This window comes from Sus scrofa, chromosome 15 (genome assembly GCF_054392235.1).
Source record: "Sus scrofa isolate SSC_HxYL_T2T_F1_AM1 chromosome 15, Sscrofa_HxYL_maternal_Yorkshire_Landrace_v2.0, whole genome shotgun sequence".
Lineage (NCBI taxonomy): Eukaryota > Metazoa > Chordata > Mammalia > Artiodactyla > Suidae > Sus > Sus scrofa.
Genome location: NC_139397.1, coordinates 60,876,336 through 60,889,597, shown reverse-complemented (window position 1 = coordinate 60,889,597; position 13,262 = coordinate 60,876,336). Strand labels below are relative to the sequence as shown.

General features: G+C 40.5%; 2 protein-coding genes across 64 annotated transcripts in view; one reads left to right on the top strand and one right to left on the bottom strand.

The window, feature by feature from the left end:
* CFAP96 (cilia and flagella associated protein 96) overlaps positions 1-13,262 on the bottom strand; it is a 487,170-nt gene that overhangs the window by 228,038 nt on the left and 245,870 nt on the right. The window lies entirely within an intron of this gene.
* Positions 1-13,262, top strand: part of SORBS2 (sorbin and SH3 domain containing 2) — a 324,236-nt gene that overhangs the window by 180,214 nt on the left and 130,760 nt on the right. For 2 of the 58 annotated variants that reach the window (NM_001444786.1, NM_001444781.1), the window contains 1 exon segment: positions 2,339-2,394. The gene's annotated coding sequence lies outside the window, so the exon portion shown is untranslated. 58 annotated transcript variants of the gene reach the window in all.

The window sequence follows — 13,262 nt, the reverse complement described above, 5'->3', positions numbered from 1 at the left end:
AGATTCCGTGTTGCTGTGGCTGTGGTGTAGGCCAGCAGCTGTACTTCCGATTCGACCCCTACTCTGGGAACTTCCATATGCCATAGGTACAGCCCAAAAAAGTAAAAAAAAAAAAAAAAAAAAGCCATGATAGCCACACTCTCTGGGACTACTGTACTGCAAGAGGCCACGTTTTCTGAAGCAGTGACAGAGAACATCAGAGCCCTGCTTGTGTGGGAGACCAGCAACCCCCACCCCCAGACCTGGGTAACTTAGCACCTGTCTGTGGCCCCACCAAGTGCATTACTAGGAGGATTATCTAAGTTAATATTAAAAGCTTGGAAAAGAGTCTGACGCACAGTAACCTGGGTAAATGTTGGCTGCAATAGATACTGTAATTGTGTTACTGGGACCCCCAAAACATTAGGACTGTATTAAAAATCATATTATCAACATTTTCTGAGATATATCTTAATTGCTACTATTAAATAATCTGAACTTCATTAAGGCACATGTATAGGAGTTTAGTTTTCTGCAGGTAAACCATTTATGCTGATCCATCATAGATGAAGGAGACAAGATTACACACACATAGAGTTCGCGCTGTGGCACAGTGGGTTAAGAACCTGACTGCAGTGGCTCAGGTTGCTGGGGAGGCACAGGTCCAATCCCCGGTCCAGAGCAGTGGATTAAAGGATCCGGGATTGCCACAGCTGTAGCTTAGGTCGAAGCTGTGGCTCGGATTCAATTTCTGGTCTAGGAACTTCCATTTGCTATGGGTGTGGCCATTAAAAAAAATTTAGGGAGTTCCTGTCATGGCCCAGAGTTTAACAAACCTGACTAGTATCCATGAGGATGCAGGTTCGATCCTTGGCCTTGTTCAGTGGGTTGCCTTGAGCTGTGGTGCAGGCTAGCAGCTGCAGTTCTGATTCGACCCCTAGCCTGGGAACTTCCATATGCTGCAGGTACAGCCCTAAAAATACAAACACACACACACACACACACACACACACACACACACACACTCAAATACTTTAAAGATATAGTCCAGGAGTGGAAATTTAACTAAAGTTTAACATAGAAGCAGATACATTTTTAATGAGGTTTTCATCAGATATTATTTATAAACAGGTAGTTTAAACACAATGAAAACTTGGGGATATTCAGGGGGAATGGTTGCATATGAGTGTGCAGTTTGCCTTTTTCCCTTGTTTTCAGAATGGTTCCACTTAGGAAACAAGCTTTTTTCCCAAATTTGCCGATGTCTGCAAATAGTATTCTGCCCAGAAGGGAAGAAAAGAGCTAGTATGATTCATTTGAAGCAAATCTCCAAGAATATCAAAATGGAGTATTTATGGCTGTGAGAGGATTGATTTATCTGCAGAAACAGGTACCACTTCTCCCCCTAAAACCAGGGTCATCCCTTGAAATAGGCTGGCTGGGCAACTGCCTCCTGAAAAAGAGATGAGGACCTCTGACCAGCTCCCACCAGCCCCCAAGTAGCTCCCCACACCCCGTGAGCCTCGCATCCTAGCTGGTCCGAAATTCCTGCCCATGGGGTCAATCCTATGTTTCAAAAATACAGATAACCTGCTTAAAATGAATTTACCTGTGAGAGGAAAGTGTGTGCAACTTCCGTTAGCCTCTTTTAGGGACCTTAAATGGTCAGGTAAGCTCCTGCACCCCTTTTAAGGATGGAAAGTAGTCCAAGAGGCGATTTTCAATTCGTGCAAAGCGTCTGGCCGACAGAGGTTTAAACTGTAAAGAAAGGACCAAGAGCTGGGAGAAAGGACCCTTTGAGGAGGGGGGCCTGATGGGGCCTCCGTGCAGGAGGAGTTGGCTGTGGGCAGAGGGATGGTAGCCTGGCACTTGGTGACGGTGGTGGGCCTAGAAAAGCAAAGAGGAGACGGAATAGTGGGTATAAACCCTACAAACACTATAGTCTTGGCCTACTCATTCTATGAAAATGTGGTGATGAAGCTTTGTTGGAGAAAGTTTGTTTTCAAGAAAAAGCGCAAAGAAAGTAGGAACGAATTAGCAAAACAACGCAGGGTTGCCAAAGCCACGCTGCCTGCTTCAGCCCACCTGAGACCCACCTGAAAATACCCCCAATCTACCCAATTCTATTTAATTCTGACGGTTAACTGCAGTATGCAACACACCAAAAATAATGACAACTCTTTGCACAGTTTCCTTTTTGCAGTTGTTTCTTGCAGAAGTACTGTCCAACTCAGTCAAAGAGTATATATATGATGCTAAAGTTAAGTTTTCCTCAGTTTGATTTCATTGCTGTTTTGGTTGTTTTTGTGATTGCGGTGCCAATCCCGCCCACTTATTTACTGTAACGTTTCTTTTCTAGAGCCAGAATAGGACAGACTCATATACCATTCTGATCTGGGTGCATTTCTTCAGAAGGTACGCTGTGCTCATGGGAACCGCGGCTGCCTGGGGCTAACGAGGCCAGGCGGGAATCAAGGCATGTGTTTTAACAAAATGTTTTCCCAGGGAAGTCAAGGAAATAAAATGATGGGCGCCAAAGAATACGAGGCTCCTCTAACCTCCCCTTGACATCCATTCCTATCCTGTCCCAGCGGAATTTCTGGTGAGATTCCGCAGACATGCCCTTGATTTGCGCTGATTTAAAGGAGGCCAGGGGGGAAATCGGAGGAAGTGAGGCAGGGAAAGGCCAGATGGGTGGTTTTAGAATTCTTTACTCTGCATTATTTTAGAACGAAATATTTTGGCTGGAGGGTCTTAGGAAATCTGTGAGGAAACTAGAACCAGGCCCCACCCTTGTCCTAAAAATCCTCCCACCTGCTGCTTCTCAGTTACAGGCAGGCCCTATAGTCCTATTTGCTATAGCGAGTGGAAGCTTCTTGCTCACTGACACTTCATGGGGTACAGGGAAGTCTCTTATCACCACGAACACCCCTGATGGCAGGACTGCTGTGGGCCTCCAAGCCATGTGCCCATGTGGAATTTTCCCTGGCTCTCCACCTGGCTCAACTAGGCTCCAGTGGTGGACAGGACAGCAAAGCCCTCACCTGGATGTCACTGTCTGTGGCTTCAGGCTGGTTGGATTGCTTCACCTGCCAATGCCCAGGCTTCTTGACCCTCTTTGTTTCTGAAGTCACCCTGGCCAGATGTGATCTGGATTGGACTCCACCATATGTTGTTCATCTAGCTCATCACAGAGGAATCTACCCAAACCTACCCCCTTCCCCTTGGAAACCTTGAGTAGTTCTCTTACCCCTTCAAGGCAAATTGTTGCAACCTTGGATTGCAAAAGAAGAGATGCCTAAAGGGTACCTTGTAGTCCTTGTACTCATTTCCTGGCATTGCCTGAACAAAGAGCAACAAACTGAGTGGCTTAAAACAAAATAAATCGATTGTCTGGCAGTTCTGAGGCTAGATGTCTGAATTCAAGATGTTAGCAGGGTCACACTGCTTTAAAAGCTCTAGGGAAGAATGCTTCCTTGCCTCTTCCCTGCTCCTGGTGGTTGCCAGAAATCTTTGGCATTGCTTGGCTAATGGCAGCATCACTCCAATCTCTGCTTCTGTTGTCACGTGGTAGTGCTCCTTTTTGTTGTGCATGTGTCTCCAGATCTCTCTCTACTCATAAGGACATCAGTCATTGGATTTGGGACCCACTCTATTCCTCTGTGCTTCATCCTAACTTGATTACATCTGCAAGGACCTTACTTCCACATGAGGTCACTTTCCTAAGTGCTGGAACTAGGATTTCAACATATGATTCTGGGGACACTGCTTACCCTACAATCGCCACTACTGGGCACTGGGTCATCTCTGAGCAAGAGGCAGCTTCCATGTGTGCATCCCAAATTTGAAGCACACACTTCAGTCCCCAGATTCAGCACTCACCCTCTGCAGGGGCCATGCAGGGCCGTGGCCTGAGTTCTTACCGCCCAGACTGGCCCACCTGGTCCAGGCTATTTCTGAGTGAGGTCAGAGCATGGAGGACTAATCACCCCTCACTATCATTCAGGCACTTTGGTCCATGTGAACTTTAAACCCACAAGTTTCTTTTTCCTAAGTACTATGACCATCCTATAATAGATCATTCATATATATATATATATGTATATATATATATATATATAATGATTTTTATTTTTTCATTATAGTTGGTTTACAGTGTTCATTCTTTTTTTCACATTCTTTCTGTCACACTTGGATGCTCTTCCGATCCACACACAGTATTGAGATTATCTTCCAAGGGAATGAGTTTTCCTAAAAGCTCATGGGTTCCCTTGATTGTTCTGAATTTAGAGATTTGCAGAATACCCTGGAGTTACTTATTCCTAAACAGACAATTTATAAGCTCATCAATCTCCATTGAACTTCCCATTTTCTACTCATAGATAACTTTTAAAAGGAAACTTTGACTTCCTCAACTGTAAATTGGGTTGGTTTTAAATGCACATATTTTTCAAGAAAGCAGATCACATATCAGATTGTGGAATTTACTATCCACAATTTACCATAATAATCTGTGTGATATTTTTTAGTCCTCCATCTTCACACTAATTTGACTGTATATCCAAAAAGAGACAGAGACAGAGTCAGAATGAGAGAGAGAAAGTCCACTTTCTAAGTCAGTGCTTAGTCACTGCATCTGACTTTGTGTTAAGACAAAGAGAATCCTACTGAAAAAGTAAATACCAAGAGGCTTAGTTAGGTATGACAGTGCAAGACATTTTATAAATATTTTGATACACAGATATGAGAGAAAGTAATTTATGAGATGGTTATTTTGCATTATGCTATGTTCAAAGCCAATTGAAATTCCTCATTTGCATTAACCATCTGAGCTGTTTTCCACTTGGAAGAATGTTCTAGTCTGCGTTCCAGCTCCTTCCATATTAGGTGGGTAGCATTAGAGCCTCTGTATTTGAATCTGTTCAGATGAGACTGTGTATCAAAATAAGTTCTACGTATAGATAAAGTAAGGTTTTAAATTAACCAATGGGATTGAGTTTTTTTAATCCCTAGCCATTTAAAGAATATGAATACTTGACCATGTAAAAAAGATACAAAAGAGTGAGGAGCATGAGTCATTTTTCCCCAATAGAAGGAAATGACCGTTCAGTGATTTTCATAGGAAAAGTATTCAGTAAGCAGATAACATCAGTTATTTAAAAAATATCAACATGACACTTTATCAGTAACAATGGAATTTGGATAGAACACTGATGGGTAGTAAGGTCAGGGCAAAGCCCCTTCCAGGTTTCAAGATGGTCCCTACTTGCTCACCTGTTTCGGCAGGCAGGCAGTTGCCTGGGTGCCCAGCTCCAAAGTTGGGCAGAATTTAAAGCCTGGACCTCCTCAAGTCCATGACTTCTGGAGCAGGGCCCTGAGCTAGGCTATTAAGCCTGGGTTCTAGTGGCAAATGGACTATTGCCAACTGGGCTGCAGCAACTCACATGAGGGCTCTCCAACTGTCCTTTCTTAGAGGAACTTAAAAGGGCCTCGCTCAAGGACTTCTTATCAGAAAAGCTGAGTTATCAGTACTCTAACTCATTAAATGCATATGCTGCCTGTATCTGTGAAGATTTATCAAAGCTAAAACATGAATTATTAGTTCCTTGGTTGTCCTGACAGTGTCTCATGAATGAGAGAAGGCATGCTCACAAAAGAGAAAAAAGAGGTGACTTTTATTAAAATTCAACCCACCATTGAGATGATGAAATGAACATTTGGGGATATTTTTCCCCTGTTCTTAAAACAATTTCACAGTGACCTTTTTTTAAAAAAAATTGGGAGTTCCTGTTGTGGCTCAGTGGTAACGGACCCAACTCGTATGTATGAGAACATGGGTTTGATCCCTGGCCTTGCTCAGTGGGTTAAGAATCCAGGGTTGCCAAGAGCTGCTGTGGAGGTTGCAGATGCAGGTCAGATCTGGCATTGCTGTGGCTGTGGCGTAGGCCAGCAGCTGCAACTCAGATTCAACCCCTAGCCTGGGAACTTCCATATGCCATGGGTGTGGCCTTAAAAAAAGACATAAAAATTTTTTAAAAATTAAAAAACAAAATTGGAATTACACTGTATTGATTTGCATCTTCAATTTTACTTCATTATTTTGAGAATATTTTTTCATTCATTAAGTATTCTCTGAAAATGCAAGTTAATTGGCTGCACAAGTGGTTACACTGTAAGTAAATTACAACACAACCCAATGGTAACTACTAAAATTTTATATATCTCCTAATCTTAAAGGAGACAGAAATCCTGTTGTATTTTTCCTCACTCCCTAAAAAATTTATGTTAAGTTATACTGTACATGAAACGTTATGGGTTTTTTTCCCTACAAAGTAGATCATGATAATTCTAAAATTAGGCAGAACCACCTGGAATGTGAGTAATTAGACTAAGAAGAAAAAGAAACAAAGTATCTTCCCAGGAACCTGAAGCACTGCATTATTCCTTGCATTTCACAGGCTGGAAACTAGGGATCTGGGCAAACCTTAGATTGGATGATTTTCCAGAACTAACTGACCCTAAGTATTGATGATCTGTGTGCCTACAAAACTGCAGCCATCAATTGACCTGATGGTGAGGGGCATTCTCCCCAAATCAGTTTAACAGAAGGACAGGGCAGACAGAAAGCACTAAGCACTAAGCATCTAGTCCTGTTCTTTACGTTTTCAGAAACTGGAAGAACAGAGGAAAATTCAGAAGAAAATCCTGTCTCTTCGAGAAAAGTCCTCTGAAAGAGCAGAGATTTGCTCAGCTGGCCCAGAGAGGGCTGGGTAGAAATTCAATGAAATATCTAGAGTCCTTTGGTTTTTCAAGTACACAGACTTAAATGTCTTAGCAGCTTTATCCCCAGTTTACATGTTTAATACCCAGAGCACTTACACTTTACCACATAAAAAAATAATGGAGCGTAGGAAATAAAAGAACCAGTTTCTATTAATGAAATACAGCCTTGATGTAGGAAGATAAGCAATTGCCAGTGATGGAAATCTTATCATATGCTATACCCTATGCTAAACATTTTATATATATTATCTAATTCTCATACAATCAGTGGTAGGTATATGTCATCATCTATTCTACAGCTGAGGAAGGAAAGACTGGAGGGCTGACTTCATTCTCCCATGTACTCCCTCAAAAAATATGTATTTGGTTCCTAATGTGTGGCCCGCATGGTTTGAATGCAGAAGACGCGGTTGGGAAAACGCTCATCATCTCTGCCTCCTCCCGAATGGACAGGACTCACAGCTGGGATTTGCATCTGTCAGTCCATCCCTAAAGCACCGAATCCAACACCAACAGTGCTATTTAAAAAGAAACCTGAGATCTCACAGGAGACCAGTAAATAGTATTGCGTCTTAATTTATTTTCTTCCTGATTTGAGACTCACTGTGATTAAATTTAGAAATCAGGATGAAAACAACTAGTGCTATTGCACATCATTCTGTGGTGATGGGGTGAAGGCAGGAGGCATTTGGTTAACCAGATTTAGAAATGAAGCCCAGTGGTTTTGCTGCTTCACTAAAAAGAGTCTTATCAAACACCACAAAAGAGACAAGAATGCTTACAGAAGTGAAGTACACCAGTATTTCCCTAGAACACAAAACTCATCGCCGTGGCCAGAATTAGACAGAATGGCAAAGATAGAACCCTAGCAAATATTTTCAAGTGATCCCCATCCACAAATACTGTTATATTTGGCAAGCCAAGAGCCCTTAACAACCTACACCAGGTGAAAACATCTGCCCAAGTGAGAGTCGGTAGAATCAGCTTGGGAGCATCAATTGTGGCCACAGTCTTGCCAACCACCATGCAAGGAGACTGTTTAGGGAACACAGTACTGACACCTGCAGGATCTTCTGGTCTTCATAATGGAAGAGAAAACTTTACCTGTGTCCTATTCTTGGGCTGGCTGGAAAAACCCACAGACCCAGAAAGCAAGTACTTTGATTTTGGAATAAAAATGTTTTCTTGAACATTCTAATAATGTCCACAAAAGTTACTCTCAATAGGTTTACTAAAACTCAAATTAATTTTAAGACACTGACAAATTTCAATTTTTTCTTTTTAGGGCCCTACCTTCGGCATATGGACATTCCCAGGCTAGGAGTTCAATTGGAGCTGCTGCTGCTGGCCTACACCACAGCCACAGCAATGCAGGATCCGAGCCACATCTGTGACCTACACCGCAGCTCACGACAACACCAGATCCTTAACCCACTGAGCAAGTCCAGGGATCAAACCCGCATCCTCATGGATACCAGTTGGGTTCATTACCATTGAGCCAATATGAGAACTCCCTCAAATGGTTTTTAATATTGGACCCCTAGTCAAGGATTATACCTCCAGGATGAGTTTACTCTTAAAAGTAAGTCATAATCCCTTGAGAGTTAGTCATCAAAGAAAGCATAAAACCTGTCTGGAGCAGGCTTAGGGACGAATCATTAATCAGTAATTCAAAACAGTGATTGAGGTAATTTTACTTGGGTTTAATTATTTTTCCTGAGCAGTCTGTTCCTCTTGCTTTATCTTAAAATGTATAGCAAACCTGGCTTTATCAAAATAAAATAAGCCTAATCATGGGACATTATTTGGAAATCAAGTTTTATTCTTGCATAATACTTTAATAACCTTGATAAATAAGGCTTGTGTCCTAATGAACACATTTAGTTAAAGGAGCTTATTGAAATGAAATAAACCTCTTCCGGCATGTCTTTCTTAATGTAGGTATGATCTCATAAAAGGCTTAATTTGGTAATCTGCTAAAAGAGTCATTAATTTTTCACTAACTTTGAAAAAAGTCAAAGATATTGAAATAACCAATGAGATTGACTCATTAAAAATCCCTCACCTGAGAGTATAATAAAGGCCAATCACTGAATTTATGAAAATCCTCCTAACTTCTTCTTGTGAGTATTATTACTTTGATGGTAATTTGTCAATACAATTTGCTGACTTTGACACCTATTTACTTAGCTGGAATTGTGTAATTGTGACTACCAGAGTAAAAGAACCATTAATGCAAACTGAGGACATTCCTTAGTAATCTGTCGACTTTTCAGAAGGGAAGAAAATTTGCTGTGATGAAGCTATTTCTATCACATCAGTGGTGACTGAAGTGAGTGACTCATTCAGGAACCATGGAAATAACTCTGGGGAGTATGGAGGGAGGAACGTGTGTACATGCTTCCAGATGCTGCTGCTTTTGTGGGGGCATCTGTTCAAGGGTCCAGATCTGTTAGAAGCACTTTCAGTGTATCAAAAAACCAAACTCATTGAGTTTGGCTTTCCCTTCACACTTTTGTTGTTTCTCTAGAATAGCCTCAAGTAAATATAAAACAAGGCAACCCAATCCTTCACTCACAGGACCCTATGTTCTTTCCAGAAATGTGTCTCATATTTAAAGATGTGTGTCCAAATGTGCTAAAAACAGGCCCTACTCCCAGACACATTTCTACTACTTCTATTTCTGAAATCGCTGGTCAATCTCCAGGCTCCTATACTATATTTATCTTTATATTTGTGTCTTTCTATTTATCGTGCATCTGTTTCCATAATATCCCAATATATTAACACATACGTACTTGTAAGACAGATAAGAACACCAAGAAAATAAGCTGTCAATCTCCTTATTCACTCAACCTAAGTCTGGTCAAGTTGCAGGTGTATATCTCTCTCTCCATGCTTATATTTCAAACTGTCATTTGTTTCTCTTAAGTAGCAGGGAGCTCCTATCAAGGAGGCTTTGTTAGATGAAGTATCTTTGGGGATAGAGCTTGAAACAAAAAAAGTGACCTATGAAAACTGGGTATTTTTCCACTTAAATAAAATTCTATGAATATGTTCCTTTGATATTCAGCCAGTATTAACTGAAAGTCTTCTATGTATAAGGCACAATGAAGAACATAAAAGTGAATAAACCATGGTCCTTGTCCTCAAGAAAACATAATCACAAATAACAGAAAGTAAGACAAGACGAGGTGGTGCAGACAAGGAACTATATTCATTTAAATGAAAGAGGGCAATTTATGTTGTATATACAGTGGGCAACTTTGAGGTGGACCTCAAAGAATGGGTGTGATTTTAAGAGTGAGTAGGAATAATCCCAGTGGAGGAAACATATCATGAAAGATGTGACTTACATCTGCCTTGCTACACCAGTCATGGAGTCCCGGAAGACGGGGACTGGTTTTGATGATCTGAGCATCCTGAGACCCAGAACTGTGTCTGTCACAGGGTAGGTGCACAGTTAAAATGTGCCAATTAAACTCAAATGAAGGCTGAAACATAAAATATGCACAAAAAGGAGCAGAAAAAGGTCCAGTTGGACTAAAGAATAGAATATGAGAAGGGAAAGGGAATATAAATCTTGAAAATCAGATGGGAACGTATTTTGTTGGGCTCCATTTGGAATTTACCAATAGATAAAGTCAAATCATTGTTCTTTTTCAAAAGATCAGCCTTGCAATAATTGCACCATCCAATCGAGAAAGAGAGATTGAGAGAGATGGGGGTAGGGGGTGACTAGACTTAGGAAAACTAATCAAAAGATTTTGAAGATAATTTGATAAAATGACAGAAATGATGACCCTAGAATTAATAGCAGTAGTCATAAGAACTCTATGAACAACAGCAAAAACAATGAGAAATACAACCACAGCTGATATTTAATGATCCATGTTATAGCCAAGCACAAAGCAAAAATTTCTATTAATTTATCTCTTGGGACGCTTACTACAAAGTTGTAATTCACACATTTATAGGTGATGAAATTGAGAATTGGAGAGATTAAGTAACTTCCTCAAAGAAGCTCTACTAGAAGCTATATTAGTATGCCACATTTTGTTTGATACTCTGCAATAGAATTCTACATGGTAGGTGTCAGAAGCCCACATTTGGAGCTTTGTCAAACGCAGCTTCCCTTTTGAATACAAATGATTAGCTAGAATATTCAGCATCAGTGGTAATAATTCCAAATCAGAATCTCTGCAGCACAGCGATTTTTGCGGGATAACTGCCACCCTTTTGTAACTGCTGAATTAGAGCAGGCTGTGGTAGTTTATAGCTATTGACCAGCAGAAGGCTGAAGTTCATTGTAAATATTAACAGGAGAAATGCTCAAAAATAGATGTCTAATTCTCTTTATGGGACAAGTCAAAGATTTACTTTAATTGCTTTGGGAAAAAAAACCCTCCATTAAATTATAAACTGGCAACACAATCTTATATGTGATTCACTTTAAAAACATCATAAGATGTGCACAGTGCTGAACTAGATGGAATGTAAGATAAATGGTGAAAAAGAAATTAGCCTTAGTCTCACATTTATTACGGTGAGAGAAACAGACAGACGTGAAATAGATAAGTATTCTAGTAGTGCCAAAGAACACAGAGGATGACAGTCAGTGTATCAGGCATATGAACAAGCTGGTTCTAAAGTCTCTCTTCATGTTAGAGGCTATGAGGAATACATGCATGACTTCAGAGACATGACGGGGGGGAGATAAATTATATGTTACAGGATTTGAATAGATTAAAAACATTTTTAAAAACACAGTAAGAAAAGAATAATTCATTTGAGGTAGAGTGAAGAGTGGGTGGGATGGGGGGAAACAAAAGGTTAAGGAAATTCTATACCTGGATTGGGAAAACAGCATGACTGTCCAAGGTGGATTTCAGGAAAAGCATGTAGACAGGGCTATAGTGAAGGCTGTGGTGGAAGATGACATTGAAAGCGGAGAGTGGAGTCAGGTCAGGGGATGGCCACTTGTTAGAAGTTGACCTCTTGGACAGCAGAGGGCCCTGAGAAGTTTTAGAAGGGAGTGGTATAATTGAGCTAGGTTTTAGGAAGAGTTCTCTGGCAATAGTATAAATGATGGTGACAAGATGTAGGGGAGTTTCATTAGGTACCCTGACGTGATACCTCAGAGACAAAGTATGGATCTGATCACTGGATGGTGCAATAGGAAACTGCTAGGTCAATTCTGCAAATATCACAGCACTCTGGAAAATATTTGCTATTGAAGATAGCTAGCTCCTCCTGGTAGCTGTGAAGACCATTGAGTAGCTGCTTATTCCTTTGTCTTCTTTCACTCTCTGTGCATGAAAATACCCTCAAATAGTCAATAAAAACACACCAAAGTAGTCCCAGCACAGCTCAAGATCTAAATTTACTGTTTTCTTTTTTTTTTTTCTTAAAACCCCCCAAGCATCCTTGAGAAAAACCAAAGGTTCTATATGTAAGTCAAGAAGCCCAAGATCTTTTTTTTCTCCCCAAAGATCTTTTTAATACTAAGCTTCTTGGATTGTTAACTGCTTGGAAATTGAAACAACAAAAGGTAATTTATACCCTCGAAACTGCTTCCTGTTATCCAATAGTAAAGAAATTGGCCTTCAGAATAGAGGAGTGACACTATCTGCAGTATTCAAGTAATTTGCTAAAATATAAATGCTAAAAACACTGAAAATTGTTACTTCTGTGTGTCCCCCCTTTGTGTATGTGGCATATCAAGAAAAATTTAAAGTCAAGTCATTAAAAATATGTAGCTGCAAGGCAGTTGGAATCCATGGATTAACATACTGCCACTCTCTCCTCACGCCTCATGAACCCAGGACCTTGACATTCACGGAAGCAAGGTCAACATCCGGCTTGGTGACTATGAACTCTACTGTTTCTTCCTCAGCTCTACAGAGATCATTGAACTAGAAAGATGAATGCTTTACAAAGAAGCATTACCAAAACTCCCCAAAGCTATAATATTTCCAATGTGACTAAGACACGCTAACAACCTCAGGCCTCCAGATTCTGTATGCCTTAACATAAGTGGAAATTATCCTAAGGAAATGAAGGGAATAAGACAGAGTAGTGCTTGGAGCAAATGATATTGGAGCCCGCTTATACTGGTGTAGCAGATCTTTCTCCTCCTGGCTTCTTGTAAAGCGTCATAATTATTTTTTCATGATCCTCAAAGAAATAGATTGCTCTGTTAATATGCATTACCTAGGTTTAAGCTTACTAGAACATACCTTGTTCTATGAGATCCGTAATTTAAACTAAATTGATACCTATTCTCCAAAAACATAAGATTGTTTTCAAAGTTCTTAAGGGAAGATGGAACAAAAGAGTCCTTTTCTTTGTATTTTCAGTGAAGTTGCTGCAACACTCTGGCAAGAAGGCATCTGTGTTATTTCAGGTGCTTACCTTTATGGCCAAAGTGGTGGCCCCAATACAATATACCTGTAAGTGGCTCTGGGATTGATTAATTTCTCAGATGTTTTCCTTATTCC